General features: G+C 32.8%; 1 protein-coding gene across 8 annotated transcripts in view; it reads right to left on the bottom strand.

The window, feature by feature from the left end:
* The window catches only part of BMPR1B (bone morphogenetic protein receptor type 1B), a 497,487-nt gene that overhangs the window by 212,408 nt on the left and 258,080 nt on the right, over window positions 1–26,999 (bottom strand). The window contains exon 1 of one of the 8 annotated variants that reach the window (XM_074275377.1): window positions 11,514–11,539. The exons of the other annotated variants lie outside the window; for them this stretch is intronic. The gene's annotated coding sequence lies outside the window, so the exon portion shown is untranslated. Of the gene's footprint in view, window positions 1–11,513; window positions 11,540–26,999 lie in introns of those variants that run through there. 8 annotated transcript variants of the gene reach the window in all.

The following is a 26,999-nucleotide window of genomic DNA, read 5'->3' as shown; positions in this document are numbered from 1 at the left end:
CGTTTGTTCTTTTCAATTGGAACAATGTCATACATAACTTGGAAATGAGAATAATAAAGATGCCATGGCAAAGAACATGTAGGATGTTTTCAGCTTTCATTTAATATTACTGAGCTTAATAAATTTAAAATTAAATTGCTTTACCTCTAAAATAAGCCTGAAATTTGGCATACAAAGAATCACAGTATTTAAGGTTCTGAATCAAAATAAGAGATTCAAGAAAATAAAACATTTCTAAAAAGGGAGATATCTGACCTTCCATATAAATAACCAAAAAGAAAGCCTACTTTAAAATGTCCATGGATAGAAATAAATTACAAATGATACTTCTTCAATAAGAATTTAAGTCCCAGGTAATGCTAAGCAATGGGAATGGGAGCACCAAAATAAAACAGTTACTATTCTAAAAGATTCATATTCTAATTAATAAACAAGTTGTCTGTTTTCTGTTTATTAAAATAAAACCACCAGGTTACAAAGAATGAGAAAAATTAAATTCTAGTTTTTATTTTGAATAAATACTTGTTATTAATTATAGACCAATAGTGAACGATATAGAACAATAGTTTTATTAATTTCATTTTATGTTTTATAGGTTTAAGGAATTTCTCCATCCTCCATCAAGGTATAGATTAGGATCACAAATAGATATAATAAATATCAATACTTTTGCAAATTATTCTTCTACCTATCAAAAATAAAACAAGTACCATGTTAAAAATTCAAAAGTAAGCATTTACAACACCAAGCATTGGAATAAAAGAGGAAAAAAACAAACTCAGCATCATTCTGGCTGTACCTGCTTCTCAGATATATGGTATCATGTAGACAAAACAAAACAAAAAAAAAAACCCTCAACTTCTCATTTTTTATTTAGTTATTTAGTGTACTATAACTAACATCAAAATACAGATTTTTTTTTTGCCTTGATTGAAAATTAATTAAATTCAAAATGAGAGATATCCAGTTCATTTTGAAATCCGATCTACTAAATATCAGTAAGCTTTATTTTCTCCTGATGAGATAGATGCTGAATTAACAGAGCCAGTCCATACAAGAATCAAAATCATTTAAGCCACAACTGGGAGAAAACTGAAGGTGAAGAATTGAGAAAATAATTGTGGGGCCAACTATCATATTTTTTGCATTTCTTTAGATTGAATATCTAGGAAGAGGAGAGACTTAGAAGAATATGCATAAGGTGTGAAGGTGTGAGGATGAAGATAGAAAGATTTATAGATAAGCTTTTCTGTTACTCCTTATTCAAAGAGAAAACAAGATTTGAATTAAAGATGATAAGGAACTACATTAGAGATCTGGGTCATTAAAATGTCTATCAACAAAAGTTTTGTGCACATCATAAAAAAATACAATTTCATTGTTCAGTCATCAATGCTATTAGTTTTGAAACTATATATATAGTTAAGTGACTGAAGAGGAAAGATATTCATTTAAATTTCATCTTCTTAGTAAAGAAATATTTGCAGAAAGCATTGAAAGGAGGATTTAGGAACACAAAAATTAAACAAACTCATTTTGCAAAAATGGGAAGTCACAATACCAGAAATTTAATTCATTTTTCATTTTCCTCCTATCACGCCTGAACAAATCTCACCTAATTCAAAAATTCAGTTATTGTTGACCACTAAAATTTCTTCTTGGAAGGCAGGGCCCTGGAATTTTCCATGAAAGAAGCATCATCTTAGCAAAGAGAGAGGTGCTGAAACCCAGACAAGATTATAAAGAAACAAATGCTTAACATTACCTTTCTTATTTTACTAAATCTGAATTTCTATCTTACATGCCTCATAAGCCAGGCATAATTACCTAGTTTCAATCAAGGGATCTTAACCTTTCTCATCTTCTTTATAAGCTGGTAATTGTCATCCATTATATCAGAATACTTAGGAATTTGGAATCACATGAGAATATTTCCCCTTTCTGTTGGAGAGAAAAAAAAAAATTGGGCAGCGGAGGTAAAAGAGAAAAGGAAAAAGACAGCCATTTCTGTTATATTAAAGTCCTTTATAATATGAAATTTAAAATTAGAACTTATATAGATCTACACAGATATCTTGGAGCTTGGCTCCTTCCTACCTCTTTCCTGGCAAAAAAAAAGAAAAAACCCATCATACATGCACATGCATGGGTGAACCTACATGCAAAACAATAACAAAAACCTAAACAGCTGAGACTTATTATTTAAAATGGTCAAACAAAGCAAGGCAGTAGAAAAAAATCAAAAGAAGAAGAAAAAGCACAGGAATCAAAACCAAAAAGATCTGGAGATCAGAGGGCCACTAGAAATACTCTAGTCCAAATTACATAGCTCCCTTTTTATATATAAGAAAACTGAGATGCCAACATGTTAAATGGACTCACCTAAGGATAATGTGTCAAGTGAATGGCAAAAGAATTTTTCATATTTTATAGAGTTTCCAAGTTTAAAAAAGGTAATATTCTTTCATCATTTTATCCTTTTAAAAATCCTGAAAGGTAGAAAGGGCACACATTCTATTATTATTCCCATTTCCCAGAGGAATACACACTCAAAGAAGCTGAGCGACTTGCCCACAAGGTGAAATGTTGCTTCTTTTCTTTTATTTGTTTGGTGTGCATGTCTATATGCCCAGAACCTAGATCTAAGGTTGGAAAATCTTTTAAAAATAAATAATATGTCATTGGTGCCCCACCCCTGATTCTGGACCACCACCAGTGGAAAGTTTTGAAGCAGCTGCTAAAGCTGAGTTATAGGAGGAACAGAAGCTTCAAAAATCATTCCCAAGGTCAAGGGCTCCAGAAACAAAACATCACTAACAGGAGGCATTTTAAAAGCAACTGCTGAAACTGGATGTATCCACCCCTCCTGAAGTGAAACTTCTCTTGGCATAATGACTCTAGCAGCTAGCAGGACCACTGAGTCAGCCACCTGCCCCTGGAACTGGCTTGGTCACTGGTTTTAAATCAGTAGTCTAGACTCTAGCTCGGGCAAATGAACAAGAGATTTAATCGACAGTGCTCATCGAGAAAATTTAACTTGGAAGAAGAAAAGGATCTGTCAAATTCAGGGAATGTATTGTATAGAGGATATAATATTGAACAGCATTACATTTCCAAAAAATACTGAATTAAACAATGTATGTTTGAGACATTGACTTGGTGTTTGAGAAAGGCAAATAAAAACAATCAAGGGGAAGGGCAGTGTAGGGGGAGTTAGCAAACCCTGGTTTCAAATGTCATTTACTGTGTCACTTAATCTTTTCAAATATCTGAAGCATTTCTCTAAGTCTATAAATTGTAAAGAAAGTGGTTACCTAAGATCATAGTTTCATCAAAGAGGAGATAGGGGAAGAAAATAAGAACACTAATAAGGAAAACCATGATCTGGCATATCTGAAAACTTGCCTCTGACCTTTTTTTTCATATATATATATATATATATTGACCACCTATTCTTGCACTTAGCTGAAACTCTACAGTCTCATCATCTAAACACACATAAAACTAAATATGTTAGGCTATAAACAAAGTTGGATACATTTATAGAATTCTTTGGAATAAGCAGTCCCATGTGAAACCCTGTGCTCTAATAAAAATTCAGATCTTAGAAAGAATTAAGTTATTTGGAAAACATTGGATCTTTTCTGCCTATGGGAAAGAGAGAACTCCCCTCCCACTCCTTTTTTTACTTCAGGTGATATAAAAAAAATCACCTGAAGTTCACATTGTCAAAAGAGCTACCAAAAAAAAAAAAAAAAGTCTGGGATGTCTAAAGCCATTAACCTTGCCTTAAGTGGTCAGGCCATGATATGTCAGCTCTATCTATACACAGCATACATGTGTCAGTAATATTTCTTAGTGGTGTGTGACAAGGACAATACATGACCACTTAGGAGCTCCTGTCCTCCAGTACAGAGTGGACTTATCTTAAAATAGTGTCATATTTGGAAAAAGAACCAATTATTCATCTTGAAGGCTTAGAATAGTACCACAAAAATTATGAGGCAGGATAAAGATGTAATAAAATTGCTAAGTAACATTCTAGTGCTTGAAATTAGGGCAAATAATGGCCAACAAAGTGTGCCTCTAGGAATGCATTTTAAATATTGATGTACTTTCTAATCACTGTATTTTTGTTTGGGCAGAAGACCAAGGTTCTAATGTTACATTGTAGTCACTTATCATTTAGTTTACTTACAATCAATATCAATTAGAAGCTTCATTTTAAAATGCATGTCAGGTGTTACTGGAAAGTACATCTATGTGAAAGGATCGCTACAAAAACATGGTTTATGATAAAAGAGTGAAGAATGTATAAAAGAAATCCCACAAGAGTGATAAAAATCTCATTTAGATGACAAGCCACATATCAGCTACAAAATAATGCTCAGGCTTATCAGTACCATTTCTGCTTTCAAGACTTCTATGAATAAGTTCACACTAAAGATACCCAGTATATTTATTCTGTCCTATTAAAAATCATTAACATTTAAAAGTCACTGCAGAATCCATTTACATTGAAATATGACTACTGATGAAATTGACAGGTATTGAAATGCTTTTCTAAAATTTTGGTTCCTCTCTCCGTCAACAATGTCAGCATAGGAGATGCCATAATCATAGTTTTCATTCTTTTCTATTTGTTGAGATTTTCATCTCTATCTTCTCCAACCAATTCTTTTTTTCCATTTTATTTTCATATGCTGTGTACATTTTTCTTCAACAAAGTATAAATCTTATGAAATATAATTAATTTAATGTTCCTTATGTGTAATTTAAAATTATAGTTCTACAAAATTAATTATCTCATTCATATTTATTCTAGCTGTCTAAGCTCCCACAAATATTGGCTGTTAAGACAGCAAATCAGTTAACATGCCTGAGTCTCAAATTCTTCAACTGTAAGATGGAGATATTGATGCTTGCACTATTTACTTCGCAGGGAAATTGGAAAGGCACCACAGTGCAGTAGTAATACTATGTATGTAATGAATTTATGATAAGAGCACTTGAATTTAAATATTTGTTCTACCACTAACTATCTGTATGACTTTAGGAAAGTCACTTTGTTTCTCTGAAACCACTTTTCTCATTTCTAAAAAGAGAGGGTTAGAGTAGACTAGCTGATGTCTAAGGACCATTAAGATTCTAAAGCTATGATCATATATTTGTTATTGTAACTTAAACCACAAAGACAAAAAACTTCTAAAAGAGTAAAAGCAAATATTTAATTCATTCAGAGGCAAAATTTCCAATGTTGAAGTACATTAGAGAAGAAAAAAATTACAAAAATTAATTCACGCCCAAACTCAAATTGCTACCATTTCTAAGATATTTTAAATGATGACATTTCTGTGATAACTTATGAAATGGGGGAAAAAACTGTCTTCAAAACTTTACTCTGGAATTGTGATGCTTTTTTCTATTAAAGTCAATTTCATGTTTCAAAAATAAGATAAATTGCATAAATATATACATTTGTGTGTGGATACATATATATATGTATACATGTATGTATATATACTGTGTGGAGGAAAACTTACTAATGTGAATACAACAAGAAAAAAATGAATTAATAATGAATTCTGGTCCTCTTTTAGGGATGAAGGCTACCCATAAAAAAGCTGTTCTATCTGTCTTGTAGTTGTCACATTCTTAAGATGTCTACAAACTCAAAATTCACCCAAGCATTAAATACAATGACCTGGAACTTCCTGTATCAACTGATAAAGGAAGAAATTCTTTTAGAAGCAGTATATATTTTTTAAAAAACTCAACTTTTAAAAAGTATATAGGGGAGGGAGGAAACAAAGGGAAGAAAGGGGGGAAGGAGGGTGGAAAAAAGACAGACAGGAAGAGAAGAGGTGGAGAGAGAGGGAGAGAGAGAATATATTAATGGGATGTTCTAAAAAACATCCAGACACTTGATTATAAAGCAAGATTGATATTGAAATAATTTTTGACAAGCCTAATGAAACAGAAGTTTATGAATTTTTGGTAACTGTTATGTGTTTTCCCCTTGTAGAGATCTTAAGGAAATAAACCAAGTTTAACACTATCTAAAAATAAAAAAAAAAAGATGCCCAAAAGAAAATTTATCAACACGAAGAAGTGACAGTAAAGCGTTGACTTTCTTTGAGGTAGGGAAATAGTAGAAGATATCCAAATTACTCCAAGAAATTGTTTTTGCCCTAGCTCAAATTAGTAAATTGGAAGAAATTGTTAAAATATATATATTGTAGGAAAAGAGAAAATGAAATTATCAGTATAACTTCCAAGGAGGTGGCGGTTGTCCTTCATTCTCGAAGAAGACCAAAATAACATAATTATGTTAGAGTCAAGTTAGAGTGGCTGCTCAGACCAATACAAGCTCAGAATGCTCTACCATACATTGGACACAAATAGTACATATGAACATTTGGGGTAGCTTCTCTAATTTTGTACATCTCACATTTCTTTTGGGATAATTCAATTCTGCTTTGCTCATAGAGCACAGCACCTTCTCTGATGAGGGCACGCCATGCTGGGCATTCCTGTGTCAGTGTCTCCCACATCATACAATTGATTCTGAAGTTCTTAAGAGATACCATGAAAGTGATCTTGTATTGCTCTTTCTGACCACCTCGTGAGTGGCCTGCTCTGTGTGAGTTCTCTCTCTCTCTCTCTCTCTCTCTCTCTCTCTCTCTCTCTCTCTCTCTCAGCATATATATATATATATATATATACATATACATACATGCACACACACACATATATATGTGTATATATATATATATATATATATATATATATATATATATATTTATATTTTTTTTTTTTTGTGGACAGCCCTATAGAGTTGTACTCTCTGAAGTAGTGGACCTGTGTTCAAATGTGGCCTCAGACACTTAACACTTACTAGCTGTGTGACCTAGACAAGTCACTTAAATGCAAATGCTTCTCAAAAAAAAATAGTCAAAAACTATTTGTACATCCCCTTTTCCCTGTGGAAAAATGTTCAGAGCTGCCATTCTGTTTGCAGTTGACTAAGTAGAAACTTTTCAAGGTTTCCTTTAAGGCTCCACTGTATATTGTGAGATTAAAAGTTTCCTTATTGGCTGTGGAGTCAAAAGAAGAAATTACTCAATAGATTTATAAAAGTTCTTTACCTCTCTCTTCTTTAAAGCCAAGAATCATGCTAAACTCATTTCCATATATATATATATATATATATATATATATATATATATATATATATATATATTTTTTTTTTACTTTCCTAACTCCATGCAGCTGTGAGTACATGATAGAACCCAAGTCCTGTCTAAGCAAATCTGACAAAGGGCTTCACTTGCTTCTCCTGGGTTTGAGTTAAGTTACTGAATCCTGTTTCAAGTTTATAATCATTAAATTCATGCTTTTGAGCATCATGTATTTAGCATTCCTTTTGTATTAAGAATAAATTACTTCAATTATTCATATTATACACTGAGTACTATTTATAACCTCTCCTGCTTGTCTTAAAAGAGTTTAGTGATATAAGGCATAAATGTAAAAGTATCCTTATGCGGATTAAGGTGAACGATTTGCTGAGTCAAAGTGTGATATAAAAAGGATCTTGGACTCTTATTGAGAGGTTAACATTTTTGTGTCTCATGGTTTTCTTTGGCAATATAGTGAAATCTAGAGAATGAGACATGCATCTCTATTGACCTGAGCTAAAAAACAAACAAAAAGGGGAAAAAAAGTCTGTTAAATGTAGATGACACCATAGAAAGAGTTTATATGCAGTTTTATATTATTAAAACTAATGAATGAATACTGGTGGAAGGAAAGAGGGAAGACAGAAGGAAGATTCAGAAAAACTGAAAAAAAATAAGCATATGTAGCACTTATCAATAAAGAAGCTCAATTGGTTTAAATATATTATAAAATTATAGGCATTTATAAAGATTACTCAGTTATACCCACAAGATTTCAGGGACAAAACTTAGGTAAGAATTCTAGTTCTATCTTTCATTTGTTAATCATACGACCTTAGGAAAATTACTTTTTCTCTAAGCTTCACCATCTTAATCTTTAAAAATGGATTTAACATCTACCTTGCCTAATAAACAATTCTACAAGAATATATTTCAAAGACTGTTGATCCTGGAATCATTTTAACATTTGTTAGCTCTATGACTACAGTTAAATCACACAGAAGATAAAGGATTTCAAAGTAGGAAGGTCCTAAAAGGAGAATTTGTCCCATGAGGAAAATGAGCCTCTAGAGAGGCTCAAGTGGCTCATTCAGATCACAAAGGGAAAAATTAACATAACCAGCATTGGACTCCCAGACCCTTTGAATTGAAATCTATTCTACATTCCAATATTACTTCACTTGACCTTTTTTAGTTTCATCTATGTTAGTACCTATATTCACAGGGGAGAGAGAAAATTTAAATAAGTAGCTTTGCAGCAAATCATAAATACAATAGTGATTATTATAATAGATGTGATATTTGAAAAAACATATAAGCACAATACAAATGTAAGATACTACTATCTCTACAAAGTATTATTCATCATGGCACTGAGGTGCCCCTGGGTTCACAAAAATTTTTCTAGAAGAGAGTAATATATAAGATGTTTTACCATGCTAACAAAGCTTTAAATACAATCTTAGTAAACAAAACTTTTTAAGGACTAATCTGGACAGTGAAAAGAAGTTCATCACTGACAGAATGGTCATTTGGTTTCTTCAGTAATGGTGACCCAAGAAACAAAGAAAACTACAAAATGGCCCAAAATCCTGTATGACCCCTTATATTTCTACTGTGACAATGACAAAATAAAGTGTATCAATCTTAACACTGATGCTGTAAATAACATAAGTTACAGCTAAATGAAAGTTTCACAAATTCTTGGAGAGGCATAAGCAGAGTTGGTCAAGTACTCAAAAGCACCATTTAATGGAACTTGGTGATCACCCAGGGCTTATGATAAATATTTTAAAAATTACATGATATGCTGGTACCTTTTATGTGAATGTGCAAGCCACAAAAGAGCAATTAGAGAAATCTTATAAAGAATAAAATAAGTGTCCCAGCTATGTAGATATGTAAAATAAGTACACAATTCAGACATTTGCTGATAATAAATCATAATTCCATGATTCCACATTCAATTACAACTAAGTTTGCAACCCCAAGTTTAAGAAGCGAGGATCTAGACAACAAAAAAGTTCCACACCTGTATATAATTAATACTTTAAGAAAAGAATTAAGAAGCATTGAATATGATTGGGCACCAAATATCAATAAAAATGCAACTGATACATATACAGAAAAAAAAAGTACCTCAGCTATGTAAAGAAAAGCTATTAACTTGTTATATTAAAGATTAAACTTAATATAAACTTGACATAAAAGAAAAAAAGAGAAAGTAATCTAATTATGAGGATATCAAAGGATTAAGATATTTTAAAATATTATTTATTTTATTTGTATTAACTATTTATGATTTTATTTTTATTATCACCAAAAAAGGTGCCCAAAAGAACAGCAATAATGAGCTATCTACAAATGTTTCCATTTATATGAAATTTTCACATCATCTATACTTGCACTGAACATATCCTTGACTGTCATCATTTTCTCAAAGAATATCCATTCTATCATCTATTCAGGAAAACAGCATACACACAGAAAAGTAAATAAAAATTACAGAAAGTAAACACAGAAAAACATTGAAAAAAATAACCTAGAAGTTTGGAACAACAGAAAAGTCTTCCTATAGAAAAACTAATTGGGATCTCAGGAATCTTATAAACAGAGATAAAGGAGTGCTTCTGGTTAAGAGGGAAGCTATAAAAAGTATGAGACTGGAGATGGAATGTTCTGAGAAAGAGCAAGATCAGCCCTGCTGAAATGTACATATGGTGCATGAAAGTAATGGGAAATAAGGCTCAAACTCCAGCAGGAGCCAGATTGAAAAGGGATTTAAAGGACAAACAGAGGGATTTATATTTGATTATATGAGCAATTGGAATCCCTGAAATTTCCCAAGCCAGTGGCATGATTAGCCATTAATAAATTTGGCAGTTGTGTGGAAATGACTTAGGGAAAGAAGATTAATTTGAGTCTAGAAAACTAATCAGGATGTTATGAAATCCAGATTAGAAGAAAGGAATCTTTGATGTGAGTGAAAAGAAGAAGGCAAATGTGAGAAATGTAGTGAAGGTAGAATTGACAAGGCTTGAAAACAGATGCAATGTGAGGTGTGAAAGAAAGTGAATAGTGGAGGTAACTCTGAAGTCATGAACCTAGATGACCAGAAGGATAAAGATAAGATAGGAAATAGTGGGAAAAGAAAGATGAGTCATTTGGACATTTTGTTTTTAAAATGACTATGGGACCACATCAATAAAAGTCGAAAAGAAAATTGTTGAAAAAGAACAAGTCAGAAGAGAAATTAGGCATGTATATTTTTAGGTATACATGTGCATGCAAAAATGCCTTACTTGCTTATGTTGTAGTGCATATATGCATGTATGGTTGTGGGTATATGATATGTGTGTACATTTAATCTTATAGTGTGGTATATAGGTACATGTGTATGTTACCTGCTCAAAATCCAACATTAAATTCAAGTAAAGGAGAGATTCACTAGAAATAGTGAAGGGCTCCTGAAACTCCACTTTGGGAGGGTCACTCCATCATGCCCAGGAAGATTTAACATCCACTTGATGAGAGCCAGAAAAACTCAAAAAAAAAAAAAAAAAGTATGGTTTGACTTCACTGGAAAAAAAATCAAGAAAATAAACTTTATTTATTAACTAAACAATATGGACAGCTGAGAGCACAATAAATACAACACAGGGCTTGTATTCAGAAAGAGTTGCATTCAAATTTAACCTCAGATACTTAATTGCTATGTTACCCAAGGCAAGTTGCTTACCCACCTTTATCTCAGATTCTTCATCTGTAAAAGATGAAGATTTGGAAAAGGAATTGGCAAACTACTCCAGCATGTTTGCTAAGAAATAGGGACACAAAAAAGTCAAACATGAATAAAATGGCTAAACAAAGAAAAAAAAAAAAGGTAATGATACAGTGGGATGGATAATCTAAAATTCATCCATCAGTTTATGTATCTTAGACAAACAGTACATATAGATAATGAGTAGGTACAAGAAATAAAAAGGGAAAGAAAAATAGGCCTTTCTTTTTATTATAAATATCTTTGTGCGTGTTACATGGAATAAAGACAAGAACTATGATTCCAGCTATAATAGATGGGTGTTCTATTAAAAAAGGCTTTTTCCATTCACAACCCCTTTTCCCTTATGAAATTTTTATGTGACCCCAGGTACATTGATATATAAAGTAGGAATATAAAGCAAACATTTACTAATAATAAAATAGAATTTCATGATCCTCACATTCAGTTATATGACTCCATATGGGGTCGCAATCAATAGTTTATCTATAGAAGGACATGTACAACATTTGCACAGAAAATGTTGAAGCGAATAAAGTATAATCTGTTACCTTAGAGGTATAAAGGAGTTCAGAACCTGTTAAAGATAAAAAATATTTTTAGCTTATGGATGAATGTGTTGAGAAAGATGCTTTTTTAAGTTAAAAAAATATAAATATACATTCTATATATGGAAGGAGGTGAGGAGAAGGGAGAGAGAGAAATTAAGAAGCAAAGGTTTTGCAAAGTTATGTTGAAAACTATCTTTGATGTATTTGGAAAAATAAAAAAAACTATTAAGAAAAAAATTTAATTGGGAAATGTTTTAAAAATAAATAAAAATACAATACAATATTTTTAAAAAGGTACAAAGAATCATTAGGCTTTAAATTAAAAGACTGGGTGGCTTTTCAAGAGTCACACATACATGACAAAGGAAATCAGTCTTCCTGACTGCACATTTACCCATTATATCACCTAGTAGATTAAATGAAAAACCTAGTTTAAAAAAAATGAATCCTAAATGCAAACATTGAAAAATGAATACATCACTCCTTGAGGCAAAAATGTTTCACTGGCTCTCCATTGATTACTTAGTTAAACATATGCTCCCAACTCTGATACACACAGAAACGTTCAACAATCTGGCTACAATCTTAGGCTCCTACCAAATCTTTGGACCTAGGCTTTCAATCCTGCCAACAAGGCTAAAGTTGTTGATAACATTAGAGAAAGACTATGTGGATTACAATCACAGTAGAAGTCAAGTAAGGAGTTGTTTTTCCTTTATTCTTGAAGAGGCCCGTGACATCAGTAAGTGATGCAAGTGAATTAGATTTAAATGAAGGTGAACTATGCAAAATCACCAGCCTCACTTTCTCCTCCTGTCAACTGGATCCAATAGCAAGATATAGATGAAGACAATTCAGTTCTTGTAGTCAACCTAGCCTCTCTCCAAGGTAGAGAGAAAGCCAAGCAGAAGTATGATGAGATCATCAGAATACATCTTAATAATTTTCATATAGCTTGATATTTGTTGACTCTATATTTCCCCATTCCATCTCCTCTTGCAACACTATTTTCTTCTTTTTTCCCCTAGGATATGGCTCTGTCTTGGTTCTTCTCTTCCTACCTTTGGAGTATGAGTCATCTCTCTGGGTGAACTCATTAACTCCAACATGATGAATTTCTGTTTCTATAAAATATCTCTCAAATTCATATTACCACTCTTAGCCTCGCTATTGAACTCCTGCTCTACATCACCAATTGTTTCCTGAATCCCTCAAGCTGGATGTTCCATAGAAATCTCAAATTTAACATAACCAAAAAATAATTCATTTTGACCCAAAAAATCTATCCTTCAAATTAAGTTTCCTAATTGTGTTAACATTATCTTTTTTAGTTACCAAGGTTCAAGACCTTTGGGTCATCCCGACCTTCCATATCCAATCAAGTCTTTTCTTCTTTTTTTTTTTTTTTTTTTTTTTTTTTTTAGTGTTGATTAATCAACAAACATTTAAATAAATATTTCTAAAATAAATAAATAAAAATATATAATTACTGTGGTAGGTAATAGAGTTACACAGAGAAAAATGAAAACAAGGCATATGTTACACCTTTGTATTCTTAGCACAGTGCTTAATAAATATTATATAGTGTACTATATATTATACAGTGTTCATTATAGCAAATAAAAATTTTTGATTAGTTACATCACCTTATTTAATTTACAAATCTTCTTAAAAATATTTTCTTTGTATGTAACTATAATTTATTACTTATTAGATATGACATTTCTGATCATTTCTACAAAAAATTTGGCAATCAGACACTTGATCAACAACTCAACCCTGTACAGAAACCTCTGACTAAAAATGTAGTCTACCTTTTATTAGGAATATAAACTTTCATAAGAATGAAAGGCAGTATACTATAATAGTAGATAAATTGCTAATATGGTATGTATCAGCAGAGGGAGTCACCACCCTGAGATTTGCCTACACAGATGAAATCAAAAGACCAAATTAAGATAACAAATTCCTCAATCAGACAATAAACATTTATTAAGAGCCTATTATGTGTCAGGCATTATACTAAGTGTTAAGGATAACAAAGAAAGATAAAAAACACTCCCTACTCTCAAGAGGCTCACAAAGTTAAGAGGGGAGACAACATGAAAGCAATTAATACTTAATAGAGGCATGTTAAGTTGAAGACCAACACGGGAAGATGGACCTGGGCTGAACTCTGAGGAACACCCAGGGATGATAGATATGACCTCAATAAAATGGAGAAAAGAAGACTGAGGAGTGATCAAATACATAAGAGAAACAGGAGAGAGAAGTATCACAAAATCTTAGAGAAAAAGCTAAGGAGAAGAGGTTGTAACATAATATGAAAGGCTGCAGAGAGGGAGGATAAGGATCAAAAATAGGAAATTAGTTTGACAAATAAATGATTATTAATAATGCTGGAAAGAATAATTATAGTCAAATGATGACACTGAAAGCCAGATAGTAATCTAAAAAAATGAGAGGAAAAGAAGTGTAGGAATATCTGAAAGATAGTCTTCTCAAGGAAATCAGTAACAAAAGGAGTAGAGAAATGCCTAAATTTCTTATCTTACTCTAAATTTTTAAATTGGAGAGAACAAAAGTTACTATTTCATCAAATATCAGTTCTCTGTAAAATATTTTGTCAATTAAATATATCTTCTAAAATAGCTAGCTGCCCCTGTACAATCTCTCCCAATTATCATCTCTTAAGGGTTTCTTCTCATTTCTCTTTGGCCTGACGCTGTCTTTATTTTTTATTGATCCCCAATTAATTAACCCTATTTCTCTTGAAGAAAATGTAGAATGTATTTTTTCCTCCAAAGCTCTCATACCAACTCACAGCCTCATATGTAATTCTACCATATTACATCAGCATTTACTCCATCATTAGGAATGGTTCATTCACAATACTCCAGGCTTGGTTAGAAACCTGGATGATCCACTTTACTTCCTCCTTGTAGGTTCCCTAGAATGTACTTTGTCTATACTATCATATAATTGAAGGATCATTTCCAGTCATTATGATCTATATCTGGCCACTGGACTCTGAAAGTTCTGGAGGAGAAACTTCCCTGATATCATGATTGTCTTTAAGAACAAAAGACAAAATATAACTTTGCCTGGACACTATGATTCTCTACTTCTTGAAGCCCACTTCCTTTCCCTTGTCTCACCATCTCCCAATTATTTAAGTCCAAGTACTGTTAGCTAGCAGTTTTTCCAAAATTCAGACTTCTCTTGTCAATCTCAGCTGTATTTTTCTCCTTTCAAACAACCTCATTCTACTCTTCTCATCTTTCTACTCAATCCTTATACTCTTCTCAAACTTCATGCATAATCTGGTTTCTCTAACAAATCCAGACCAATTTAAGTCTGTTGCTCTAAAACATGAATTCTTCCTTTAACCTTTAGAGCAAAACAAAAGCCTCAATAACCTCTACAATTTCCCCTGCATGGTGATCAACATGTTGATCACTCCCTTGAAGACAATTCCAAACCATCAATATATATTTCAAAGCTCTGATGGTCCCTTGACACAAATCTTGTATTCCACATGGATAAGGCAATGTACAAATCTTCTTATCTTGGCATCCTAAAACTGCTGCAAAAATTACAAAGAATAATGTACCTGTTTCAGTGACAGAAAAATAGTGCTTATGTTCTATTCCATAACAGTCCTAGAGAAGAACAATATAGGGATGAAACTGATATTTGCAATTAAATGTGGAACAGGAAGGCCATTTCCCAAAACCCATGGTAAAATATAAAAGAGACAATTGGAAAATCAGTTGCAAGACTGAGATGTGTCCTTCAGTCAACAATACTTAGAGATTCTATCTCTGCTATTCTCCCTAGATCACTGCCATTTTTCCACTGATTTCAGCTTAAAAGAGTCCCTATTCCTGTAATGTAACCAGATTAGCTTTCTGGAGGGCCTTCTGACCAGCCTTGGCTTTAGCAGAATAATCACCACAAGAATAGTCAGTAATAAAGTCCAAAGTCTTTATTATCTCCTTCACAGTCTGTTTCCTTCACCTGGGGCCCAGGTAGCTTTCTGGAGGAAATGCAGGAGACAGGAGAGCCACCAGGAGGCTGGTCTCTGGCTGAGTTTGTCCTCAGTTTATATACTCTATTACAATTACATTACTATAATATACTGAGTATAAACCAATCATTATATCACTAGGGAACCATTATCTGTAGTAAGATTAAATCAATCATACCAAACTAGAGAATTCACATGCTAAACTAGAAAACCACTATCTTATCAATTCCATTGAGTTAATACCTTGTTGTAGGATTAAATCAATCATACAGAGTTTCTGCCCTTTACATAGTCCCATTGCCTTTTTCTGACAAAACAAAGAACAATTATGAATTAATTTTCCATATAAATACTGACATACTGATAAATACTGATAAAAGTCACTTAATTCTATAATTGTTCAAGTATAATAGTTTAATTCAGTTATATTTATTTTTCATCTTAATATACATTTTGTTTGGTGGCCCAAGTACTTAGCCATGTCATGTAACACTGTTTCAAAGGAAAAATGCCTCCAAATATTTCCCCCCCCAAGGCTGGGGTTAAGTGACTTGCCCAGGGTCACACAGCTAGGAAGTGTTAAGTATCTGAAACCTGATTTGAACTCCGGTCCTCCTGAATTCAGGGCTGGTGCTCTATCCACTGCACCACTTAGCTGCCCCCTTCCAAATAATTAAACAGCATGTGATTTTTATGAACATAATCGGTTATATAAATAAGGGTAGCCTATAGATTAAAAGCAATTCATCTGACTACAACTGAGTATTAAATGAGGAAATAATTATATCTGATCTGTATGGTCCTAGACTCCATGAATAAGGAAACCAAAAATATACAAATGCCTCTAGCTTCTTAAAATCAAATTGAAATAATATTTGCTTATCCATCATGATGTAATTAATCTGTATATATCACATTTCTTTCAAAAAACAAAAAAAAAATTTGGCTATTCTTTTGGGTTTTATCATAAAAAATATATCATTTCAGAATTGGTGGTAAAAACAAAATCACTACTTTAGTAAAAATACTTTAAAACACTTCCTTGTTTTCTTATTGTACCAAAATCAAATTTACAATTAACATTTTATGTTTCAATATGAGCAATACTCTTAGAATACTACCTTATTCATAATTAATAACCCTGATACTAACACAATTTCTTCATTTCTTTAATAAAACAAATTTTGAGCCTGATTAATCAGTAGGACTACTTCCATGTAGTTTATTTTTTCTATCTCAGGATATTGAAAGACTTTTTTTTAATAATGTGCATTATTAGGCTTATTATATCTGATACCAAAAAATAATGTATATCAATGAGAATTTTAAAAGTCTTTAAACATAGAATGATACTTGATATATCAACACCAAGACATAGAGCTTAGATAAACAAAATTAAAGGATGATGAATGTTAAATTTTAAGTCATCTAAATAATTTTTTCTCTAATATGTTTACTTATTCCTTCTCCCTTAAGACAAAATACTCCTTAACAATGTGACCAAATTGAAAATGTTTTATATGTTGAAACAACAATGTGAGAAAAAGCATGAGAGCCTTCTCACTCTCTACAATTCTGTGTCATCTTAATTATTTCTGCTCTCCAAAGAACCTGCTGACTCGCTGAGTCTGTAATCAAACCCTTACTACCATAGGCTCTGAAGAGTGTGTTAATCAGAATACTCTATATTTTCATTCAAATTTTGTGATTTTTCAAAGGACAACTTCCTTTCAAGGTCACTACTTCCACTCAAAAAAATGGGGGGGGGGGGGGTTGGAAGCCTCTTCCTTTGTGAAGGCTCAGACTATTTTTGTATTTACATACACAGAATTTAACAAGTAGCAGGGGATATAGTAAGCACATATTTTATCTATACACAATCAAACTGAGGATAGTTTGGGTACCTCAGTTTAGGGGAAATGATCTAAAGGAGCAAACTCCCAAAGAGTCTGTATATCTGTCCATTCCCAAAGCACTTCTCACCACACTTTCTGATGTTTTTCACTTAACTGTGCAAAAAGAACATGAAACTCCACCAATTAATTAGCAATCACCTTCTTTAAAATGCAGACATTTCCAAGAGGATTAAAAGAAATTTGGTCATTCTTTTAAGTTTTAATTCAACAAAAAAATTTTTTTTTTCTTCTTCACATTTAGTAGAGAAAATCAATCAGTTGCAAAGAGACAAAAAAAAGAAAAATAGTCTGACTAAAGAGAGAGAAAATAGTTAACAGTGGTGACCATGCAATGGTTTTGAGGAATAGAGCAGGCTTGAATAAGATACTGCATTGGAGAGGTTATGACATCATGAAGACATCTGAGTTGAGGTGGAGCCTCAAAGATGGGAAAAGATCACAGAATGATAAATTAAAGAAAACCAAAGACAAACTAGCAATTTTTGCCTGGAGTTGGTTTTTTGCAATAGAAAGTATAAAGGAAATTGTCTCTATGCATCTAACTTTCTTTTTTAAATTTTTTAAAAATTAATTTTAATTATAACATTTTTTGACAGTACATATGCATAGGTAATTTTTTACAACATTATCCCTTATGTTCTGAATTTTCTCCTCCTTCCCTCCACCCCCTCCCCTATATGGCAGGCATTCTCATACATATTAAATATGTTATAGTATATCCTAGGTACCATATATATGTGCAGAACTGAATTTTGTTGTTGTTGTTGTTCTTGCAAAGGAAGAACTGGATTCGGAAGGTAAAAATAATTTGGGAAGAAAAAAAAATGCTAACAGTTTACACTCATTTCCCATTGTTCCTTCTCTGGGTGTAACTGATTCTGTCCACCATTGATCAATTGGAACTGTATTAGATCTTCTCTATGTTGAAGATATCCACTTCCATCAGAATACATCCTCATACAGTATTGTTGTTGAAGTGTATAATGATCTTTGGTTCTGCTCTTTTCACTCAACATCAGTTGATGTAAGTCTCTCCAAACCTCTCTGTATTCATCCTGCTGGTCATTTCTTAAAGAGCAATAATATTCCATAGCATTCATATACCATAATTTACCCAACCATTCTCCAATTGATGGGCATCCATTCATTTTCCAGTTTCTAGCCACTACAAAAAGGGCTGCCACAAACATTTTGGCAAAAACAGGTCCCTTTCCCTTCTTTAGTATTTCCTTGGGATATAAGGCCAGTAGTAGCACTGCTGGATCAAAGAGTATGCACAGTTTGATATCATTTTGGGCATAATTCAAGATTGCTCTCCAGAATGGTTGGGATTCTTTCACAACTCCACCAACAATACATCAGTGTCCTAGTTTTCCCACATCCCCTCCAACATTCATCATTATTTGTTCCTGTCATCTTAGCAAATCTGACAGGTGTGTAATGATATCTCAGAATTGTCTTAATTTGCGTTTCTCTGATCAATAGTGATTTGGAACATTCTTTCATATGAGTGGAAATAGTTTCAATTTCATCATCTGAAAATTGTCTGTTTATATCCTTTGGCCATTTATCAATTGAAGAATGGCTTGATTTCTTATAAATTAGAGTCGATTCTCTGTATATTTTGGAGATGAGGCCTTTATCAGAACCTTTAACTGTAAAAAATGTTTTCCCAACTTGTTACTTCACTTCTAATCTTGTTTGAATTAGTTTTGTTTGTGCAAAACCTTTTTAATTTGATGTAATCAATTTTTTTTTATTTTGTGATCAATAATGATCTCTAGTTCTCCTTTGGTCACAAATTCCTTCCTCCTCCACATGTCTCAGAGGTAAACTATCCTATGTTCCTCTAGTTTATTTATGATCTGGTTTTTTATGCCTAAATCATGGACCCATTTTGATCTTATCTTAATATGTAGTGTCAAATGTGGGTCCATGCCTAGTTTCTGCCATACTAATTTCCAGTTTTCCCAGTAGTTTTTGTAAAATAATGAATTCGTATCCCAAAAGTTGGGATCTTTGGGTTTGTCAAACACTAGATTGCTATTTTTGTTCACTATCTTGTCCTGTGAACCTAACCTATTCCACTGATCAACTAGTATATTTCTTAGCCAATACCAAATGATTTTGATGACTGCTGCTTTATAATATAGTTTTAGATCAGGTACAGCTAGGCCACCTTCATTTGATTTTTTTTTCCATTAATTCCCTTGAAATTCTTGACCTTTTGTTCTTCCATATGAATTTTGTTGTTATTTTTTCTAGGTCATTAAAATAGTTTCTTGGGAATCTGATTAGTATAGCACTAAATAAATAGATTAGTTTAGGGAGTATTGTCATCTTTGTTATATTCGCTCAGCCTATGCAATTATTTAAATCTGATTTTATTTTTGTGGCAAATGTTTTGTAATTTTGCTCATATAATTCCTTACTTTCCTTTGGTAGATATATTCCCAAATATTTTATACTATCAACAGTTATTTTGAATGGAATTTCTCTTTTTATCTCTTGCTGTAAGATTGTGTTCGTAATGTATAAAAATGCTGAGGATTTATGTGGATTTATTTTGTTCCTACAACTTTGCTAAAGTTCTGAATTATTTCTAATAGTTTTTTAGTCTTTGGGGTTATCTAAGTATACCATCATGTCATCTGCAAAGAGTGATAGTTTAATTTCCTCATTTCCTACTCATTCTTTTAATCTCTTTCTCAACTCTTATTGCTGAGGCTAGCATTTCTAATACAATACTGAATAGTAATGGTGATAGTGGGCAACCTTGTTTCACTCCTGATCTACTGGGAAAGGTTCCAGTTTATTGCCATTACATATGATATTTACTGATGGTTTTAAATATATGCTCCTGATTATTTTAAGGAATAGTCCGTTTATGCCTATACTCTCAAGGGTTTTTAGTAGGAATGGATGTTGGATTTTATCAAATGCTTTTTCTGCATCTATTGAGATGATCATATGTTTTTTGTTTATTTGGTTACTGATATAGTCGATTATGCTAATAGTATTCCTAATATTAAACCAGCCCTGAATTCCTGGTATAAATCCCACTTGGTCATGGTATATCATCCTAGAGATGATTTTCTGTAGTCTTTTTGCTAATATTTTATTTAAGATTTTAGCATGAATATTCATTAGGGAGATTGGTCTATAATTTTATTTCTCTGTTTTCAACCTACCTGGTTTAGGTATCAGTACCATGTCTGTGTCATAAAAGGAATTTGGTAGGACTCCTTCAATCCCTATTTTTTCAAATAATTTATATAGAATTGGAGTTAATTGTTCTTTAAATGTTTGGTAGAATTCACATGTAAATCCATCTGGTCCTGGGGATTTTATCTTAGAGAGTTGGTAAACAGCTTGTTCTATTTCTTTTTCTGAATTGGGACTATTTAGACTATTTACTTCTTCCTCTGTTAATCTGGGCAAGCTATATTTTGGAATTTCATTTAAGTTATCGAATTTATTGGCATAAAGTTGGGCAAAGTAACTCCTAATTATTGTTCTAATTTGCTCTTCATTAGTGGTGAGTTCTCCCTTTTCATTTTAAAGACTAACAATTTGCTTTTCTTCTTTCCTTTTTTTAAACAGATTTACTAAGACTTTGTCTATTTTGTTGGTTTTTTCATAGAAACAATTCTTAGTTTTATTAATTAATTCAATAGTTTTTTTTTTTTTTTACTTTCAATTTTGTTAATCTCTCCTTTTATTTTTAGAATTTCAAGTTTCGTGTTTGTCTGGGGGTTTTTAATTTGTTCCTTTTCTAGAATTTTTAGTTGTAAGCCCAATTCATTGATTTTCTCTTTCTCTATTTTTTGCAAGTAGGCCTCTAAAGATATAAAATTTCCCCTTATTACTGCTTTGGCTGTATCCCACACATTTTGGTATGATGTCTCATTATTGTTATTTTCTTGGATGAAGTTATTAATTATGTCTATGATTTGCTGTTTCACCCAATAATTCTTTAGTATGAGATTATTTAGTTTCTGGCTTTTTATTGAATGTAATTTTCATTGCACTGTAGTCTGAAAAGGATGCATTTACTATTTCTGCCTTACTGCATTTGATTTTGAGGTTTTTATGTCCTAATATATGGTCAATTTTTGTATAGGTTCCATGAACTGCTGAGAAGAAAGTGTACTCCTTTCTGTCTCCATTTAGCTTTCTCCAAAGATCTATCATATCAAACTTTTCTAGTATTCTATTTACCTCTTTGACTTTTTTCTTATTTATTTTGTGGTTTGATTTATCTAATTCTGAGAGTGCAAGGTTGAGATCTCCTACTATTATAGTTTTGATGTCTATTTCTTCTTGCAGCTCTCTTAATTTCTTTTTTAAGAATTTAGATGCTGCACCACTTGGTACGTATCTGTTTAATATTGATACTGCTTCATTATCTATGCTATAGATAATGATCAATTTTTGCTTTTGCTTGATCTGAGATGAGGATAGCTACCTCTGCTTTTTTGCCTTCACCTGAAGCATAGCAGATTCTGCTCCAACCTTTTACCTTTATTCTGTATGCATCACCCTGTTTCAGGTGTGTTATCTGTAAACAACATATTGCAGGATTCTGGCTTTTAATCCAGTCTGCTGCTTTCTCTTTATGGGGGAGTTTACCCCATTCACATGTATGGTTAGTTAGAATGACTAATTCTATATTGCTTGCCATCCTGTTAACCCTGCTTATGCTTACCTTCCTACCCAGTATTAAACTTGTGAACACCACTTGCTTTTCACAGCCCTCCCTTTTTAGTATCCCTCCCCCACCTTAAAGTTCTTCCCCTTATTTTACCCCTTTTCCTCACAATTTCTGTATTCCCTTCCCCTTAGCTTATTCCTTCCCTCTCACTTTTCAATGAAGTGGAAGAAGTTTCACCATAAATCGACTATGTCTATTGATACACACTATGTTCATCTCCCTCCTTTCTTTCTCTCAGATATAATAAGGTACCTTTGCCTCTTCATGAAATGTAGTGCCACCACTTTACCCTTTTTTATGATATAATTTCCTTTCCACCTCTAGTTTCTAGGACAAATTATACATATCTTCTTTACATATCTTTATGGCAGAAATATAGTTCTCAAGATTTCTTTTTACCTTTTTAAAAATCTCTTTACTTCTGTATTTGGAGATCAAACTTTTTGTGTAGATCTGGTTTTTTCATCAAGAATAGATGGAATTCATTCATTTTGTTAAATGTTCATCTTCTTCCCTGGAAAAAGGTGCTCATTTTTGCTGGGTAAGTTATTCTTGGCTGCATACCAAGTTCCTTAGCCTTTCAGAATATCATGTTCCAGGCCCTTCATTCTTTTAATGTGGATGTTGCTAGATCCTGGGTTATCCTTATTGTGGCTCCTCCATATCTGAATTGCTTTTTTTCTAGCAGCTTCCACTATTTTTTCCTTCGTCTGATGGTTCTTGAACTTGGCCATGTAGTGGTATTTTGATTTTAGGGTCCCTTTCAGTAGGTGATTGATGAATTTTTTTCAATGTCTATTTTACCCTCTGTTTCCAGAACGTCTGGGCAGTTCTCTTTGATAATTTCCTCGAAAATAGTGTCCAGTCTCTTTTTTTCCTCACATTTTTCAGGGAGTCCGATTATTCTCAAATTGTCTCTCCTGGATCTGTTTTCCAGGTCTATTGTCTTTCCAATAAGGTACTTGATATTCTTTTCAAATGTTTCATTTTTCTGGTTTTGCTTGACTATTTCTTGGTTTCTCCTTGAGTCATTCAATTCTACTTTTTTGATTCTGATTTTCAATGATATATTTTCTTCACTCACTCTTTTTATATCTTTTTGTAATTGTCCAATTGAGTTTTTAAGTGAGTTTTTTTTCTTCTATGGAATTTTTTTCCATCTCATCAATTTTATTTTTTAGAGAGCTGTTTTCTTTTTCCAGCTCACTAATTTTATTTCTCAATGATTTGATTTCTTTATCCACTGTCTTTAAATGGATGGGATGACTTCTCCAGACTCTCTTGCCAAGCATCCCTTTCCTTTTCCCATTTCTCTTCTACGTCTCTTGTGAGAGCCTTTTTGATTTCCTTTATGAGAGTTTTGTGTATTGAGGAGCAGATCATATCCCCCTTTGGGGATTCCTCTGGAGACAGTCTGCTTTTGGTCTCCTCAGGGTTTGAAGTCTGCTCTCTCTCCATACAGAAGCTGTCAATGGTTAGAGCACTTTTAAATTTTTTGTTCATTTTGTCAGAGCAGAATCAAAGAAAACAAACTGACAAGGGAAATAATTGGTGTGTTTCGGGGGTGAGGGGTGCTGGATTATGTTACTGGGCTTCCTCTACAGAATGTGGGAGACAGCGGTGAGGCACTAACAGGACAGCAATGGCTGCGCTACCTCTGAGGCTCTGAGGTTCTAAGAACGTGCTGAGTCACTCCAGGTCGGGGTGGGGGTCTGAGAGATGCTAGCTTCCTGGGGTTTTATTCTTTACCTCCTGTATTTACACCTTCTCTGCTGATCCTGGCTTCCTGCCAAGACAGAATATTCACACTGGGATAAAGGTCGTTCCACAGAAATGGCAGAGATCACATCCTTTCCTCCTCCTGTCTGAGCAGTGTTAGCTGCCTGCCTCGCTCTCACTACTTGCCCTCAGCCTGTGCCCAGTCTGTTCATCCCCTCTCCCAAGCAAAAACAGACTTTTTCTGGTGAATTTCAAGGATGTCTGCTGTTGGTAATTATTTGTGGGTTTTTTTTCTGGTCAAGCATTAATTCTGAGGCTTGTCATGAAGTAAATTCTGAGAGAAAATGTGGAGCTCAAGCAGCTGTCTGCCTCCACGCCGCCATCTTGGCCAGAAGTCCTCTATGCATATAACTTTCATCATCTTTCTTCCTCCAGTATAACAAGACAAACTGCTCCCAAGGCTTACAAGTAGGTCTTGTTCATCTACGTTACATATTTAATTATTAAATCAAATCATAAAGGGCATTACTGCAAGCCAAAGTCAATCACATAATGAAATAAAAAAGAGGGAACTTTTGAAAATTGTTGAGTGTGGAAATTTCATGATGAAGATGAAATAAAATTAGTCTCACAGAGTCATATAAAACTTTAATTTAATTCTAGTGCCTTTCACCTTTTAGTTATTTTATTTCCTATTTTTCATATAATTTGCCTGTACATATTAGTTTGCTTTTTGTCTTCCCCATTAGATTATGTGCTCCTTGAGGACAGGAAGCAAGACTAGTTTGGAAGCAGTAGATAGGGTGAACATAGTTTCAAAGGAAAAGAGATATATTCAAAGAGATACATTAAAAGATTTGGTATGTAGGATGAAAAAGAATAAATGGCAATAATGAGACATTTAACTCACATGACCAGAAGAATGGTGATACCACTGACAGATACAGAGTATCTAAGCATGCATATTGTTAGTCACTAAGGCAAATTTAGGACTTGTTTGAACTAAGGTATGAGACATCCACCAGAAATGAGGAATAAGCAATAAGAAATAAAGCATTCAAAATCCAGAGAAAAAGTCATTAGGACTAAGGTAGATTCTATTAATGTGAATAATGGGTCATGGGAAATGGTGGCATTATTCAAATTCACATTCACATATTTCCATTAAGCTAGAATCCATGTTTCACATAATGATAACTTCAAATAACACAAATCTGAATATATGTGACCACTTCAGGGGATGCATTTGCAATAATACATATCTAATGTAGATTTTGGAATTTTCAATAGAGAAGTGATAATTAAAAGAATTCTGAAGGACTAACAGAATTGGAATAAAAAGCAAGCACTGGAAGATGTGCTCATTTAAGAAGTAAGAAGAGGAGTAGGGGAAGAACAGCTAACAAATAAAACAAAAAATAGAAAACAATCTAGAACAATAGTGTTGTGAAAACAATGGAGAAGAATCCTTGAAGAAAGGGTATAAAAATATACCATCTAATATAGCAAAACAAGAAAAGTGAATAAGAACCAAGAAAAAGACATTGGATTTTGCAGTAAGAACACTAACAACTCCTCACATTTTCACTTGCTTTTGTACAGCTTTATTTCCCTTCAGTTGGTTTTGTTAACGTTGGGCATGCCAGTGCCTCTTTGTTTTTACAAAGATTTTCTAGTTCAGGATGAAAACATAAACAGTTTTCTTCCATAGAAGTAACATGTTACTTATATTTCTATACTAACAAACCTTTGAGAACCACAGCTTTATAAGACTGCAAGTTGCTTAGAGGCAGGAACTATATATACATATATATATAATTTTTTACTGAATTGATTTTCAAAGACCCAGTACATTATTAACTACTTATTGGGTATTTAGAAAAAGTTGATTTATGAGTTAGCAAGTAGAAAATTTATTATATTGGCAAGGAGAAGAGTTTATTTTGTTAATAGTCACATTTTACAACATATTATAGTGGGAAAAGCAATGAATTGACAGTTCAGTGATATAGATTGTTGACTTGAATAGGCTAATGATGATTATACAAGTCCTCTAAAGTATCTACATTTCAGTTTTTCTATAAAATAAGAACACTGAAATAGATTATTTTATGGTCCCCATAAAAAGATGCCTCAAGATCCATCATAATGTCCTAGAACCATCTTCCTCTTATTGTAATAGTAATTAAAATTATAGTAATTGAATTTCTCTTTCCATCAACTCAATTTCTATATCTTGATCTAAGAAGATTAATCAAATTCAATATTACACATTCCAGGAAAGATCATCAAACAATTGATCTATGATTCTGCTCACTATTTCTTAAGACGCCCCAGATAAAATGCCCCCTTTCTGGTTATCATTCCATAGTTTGTTGCCCTCTTCTATACAAACTCCTTAAGGATTAAAGTAGATTATTTGTATCCCTAATATTTAACATAACAAAGTAATCCATAGTAAGTATTTAATAAATAGAAATGCCAACTTCCTTTACTTCACTGAAAAAAGATTTGAAATAACTCTCATGCTTTTGTCTTGTTTCATTTTTACAGAGAATTTCTATAATTTTCATTAAGTAACAACTGTCATTGACTCCAGGTAGGCATTTCTCTATCTACCCTTCACTGGTCAATAATAAATTATTATGAAATTTCAAGCTGTAGTTGCCAAAAAACAGTATGACCTAGGAAGACCTATTTCTAATTTTGTTAAGACAGAGATCCAGGACATAATGAAAATGGTCAGTATAATCAGCACATAAATATCTCAAACAAATGGAATATTGATATGTCTAATTTCTAACAGTTTGTTGTGATTCTTCCTTTTCATTATTTTAAAAAATTGATTCTGTTAAACAAATCAATTGAATGGCATAGACTCGCATATCTTCATACATTCTCTGTATGAGAGAAAACAAATTTTGCTCATTTCTTGATAGTCAACTCACATAAAATCTCTTTCTGGCTGAAAGTCATTCAATAAACTGTTTTGCTTCAGTCTGTAGTAATAAAACTATACAACACTATAAACATTTTCCATGTTTGACTCCAAGATATTTGGCTCTCTGGCTGGAAACACTAGTGCTTTTGTTTTTAAAATTACAGCA

This window comes from Sminthopsis crassicaudata, chromosome 6, assembly GCF_048593235.1.
Source record: "Sminthopsis crassicaudata isolate SCR6 chromosome 6, ASM4859323v1, whole genome shotgun sequence".
In the NCBI taxonomy this organism is placed as follows: Eukaryota; Metazoa; Chordata; class Mammalia; order Dasyuromorphia; family Dasyuridae; genus Sminthopsis; species Sminthopsis crassicaudata.
This window is presented reverse-complemented; position numbering and strand designations above follow the sequence as displayed.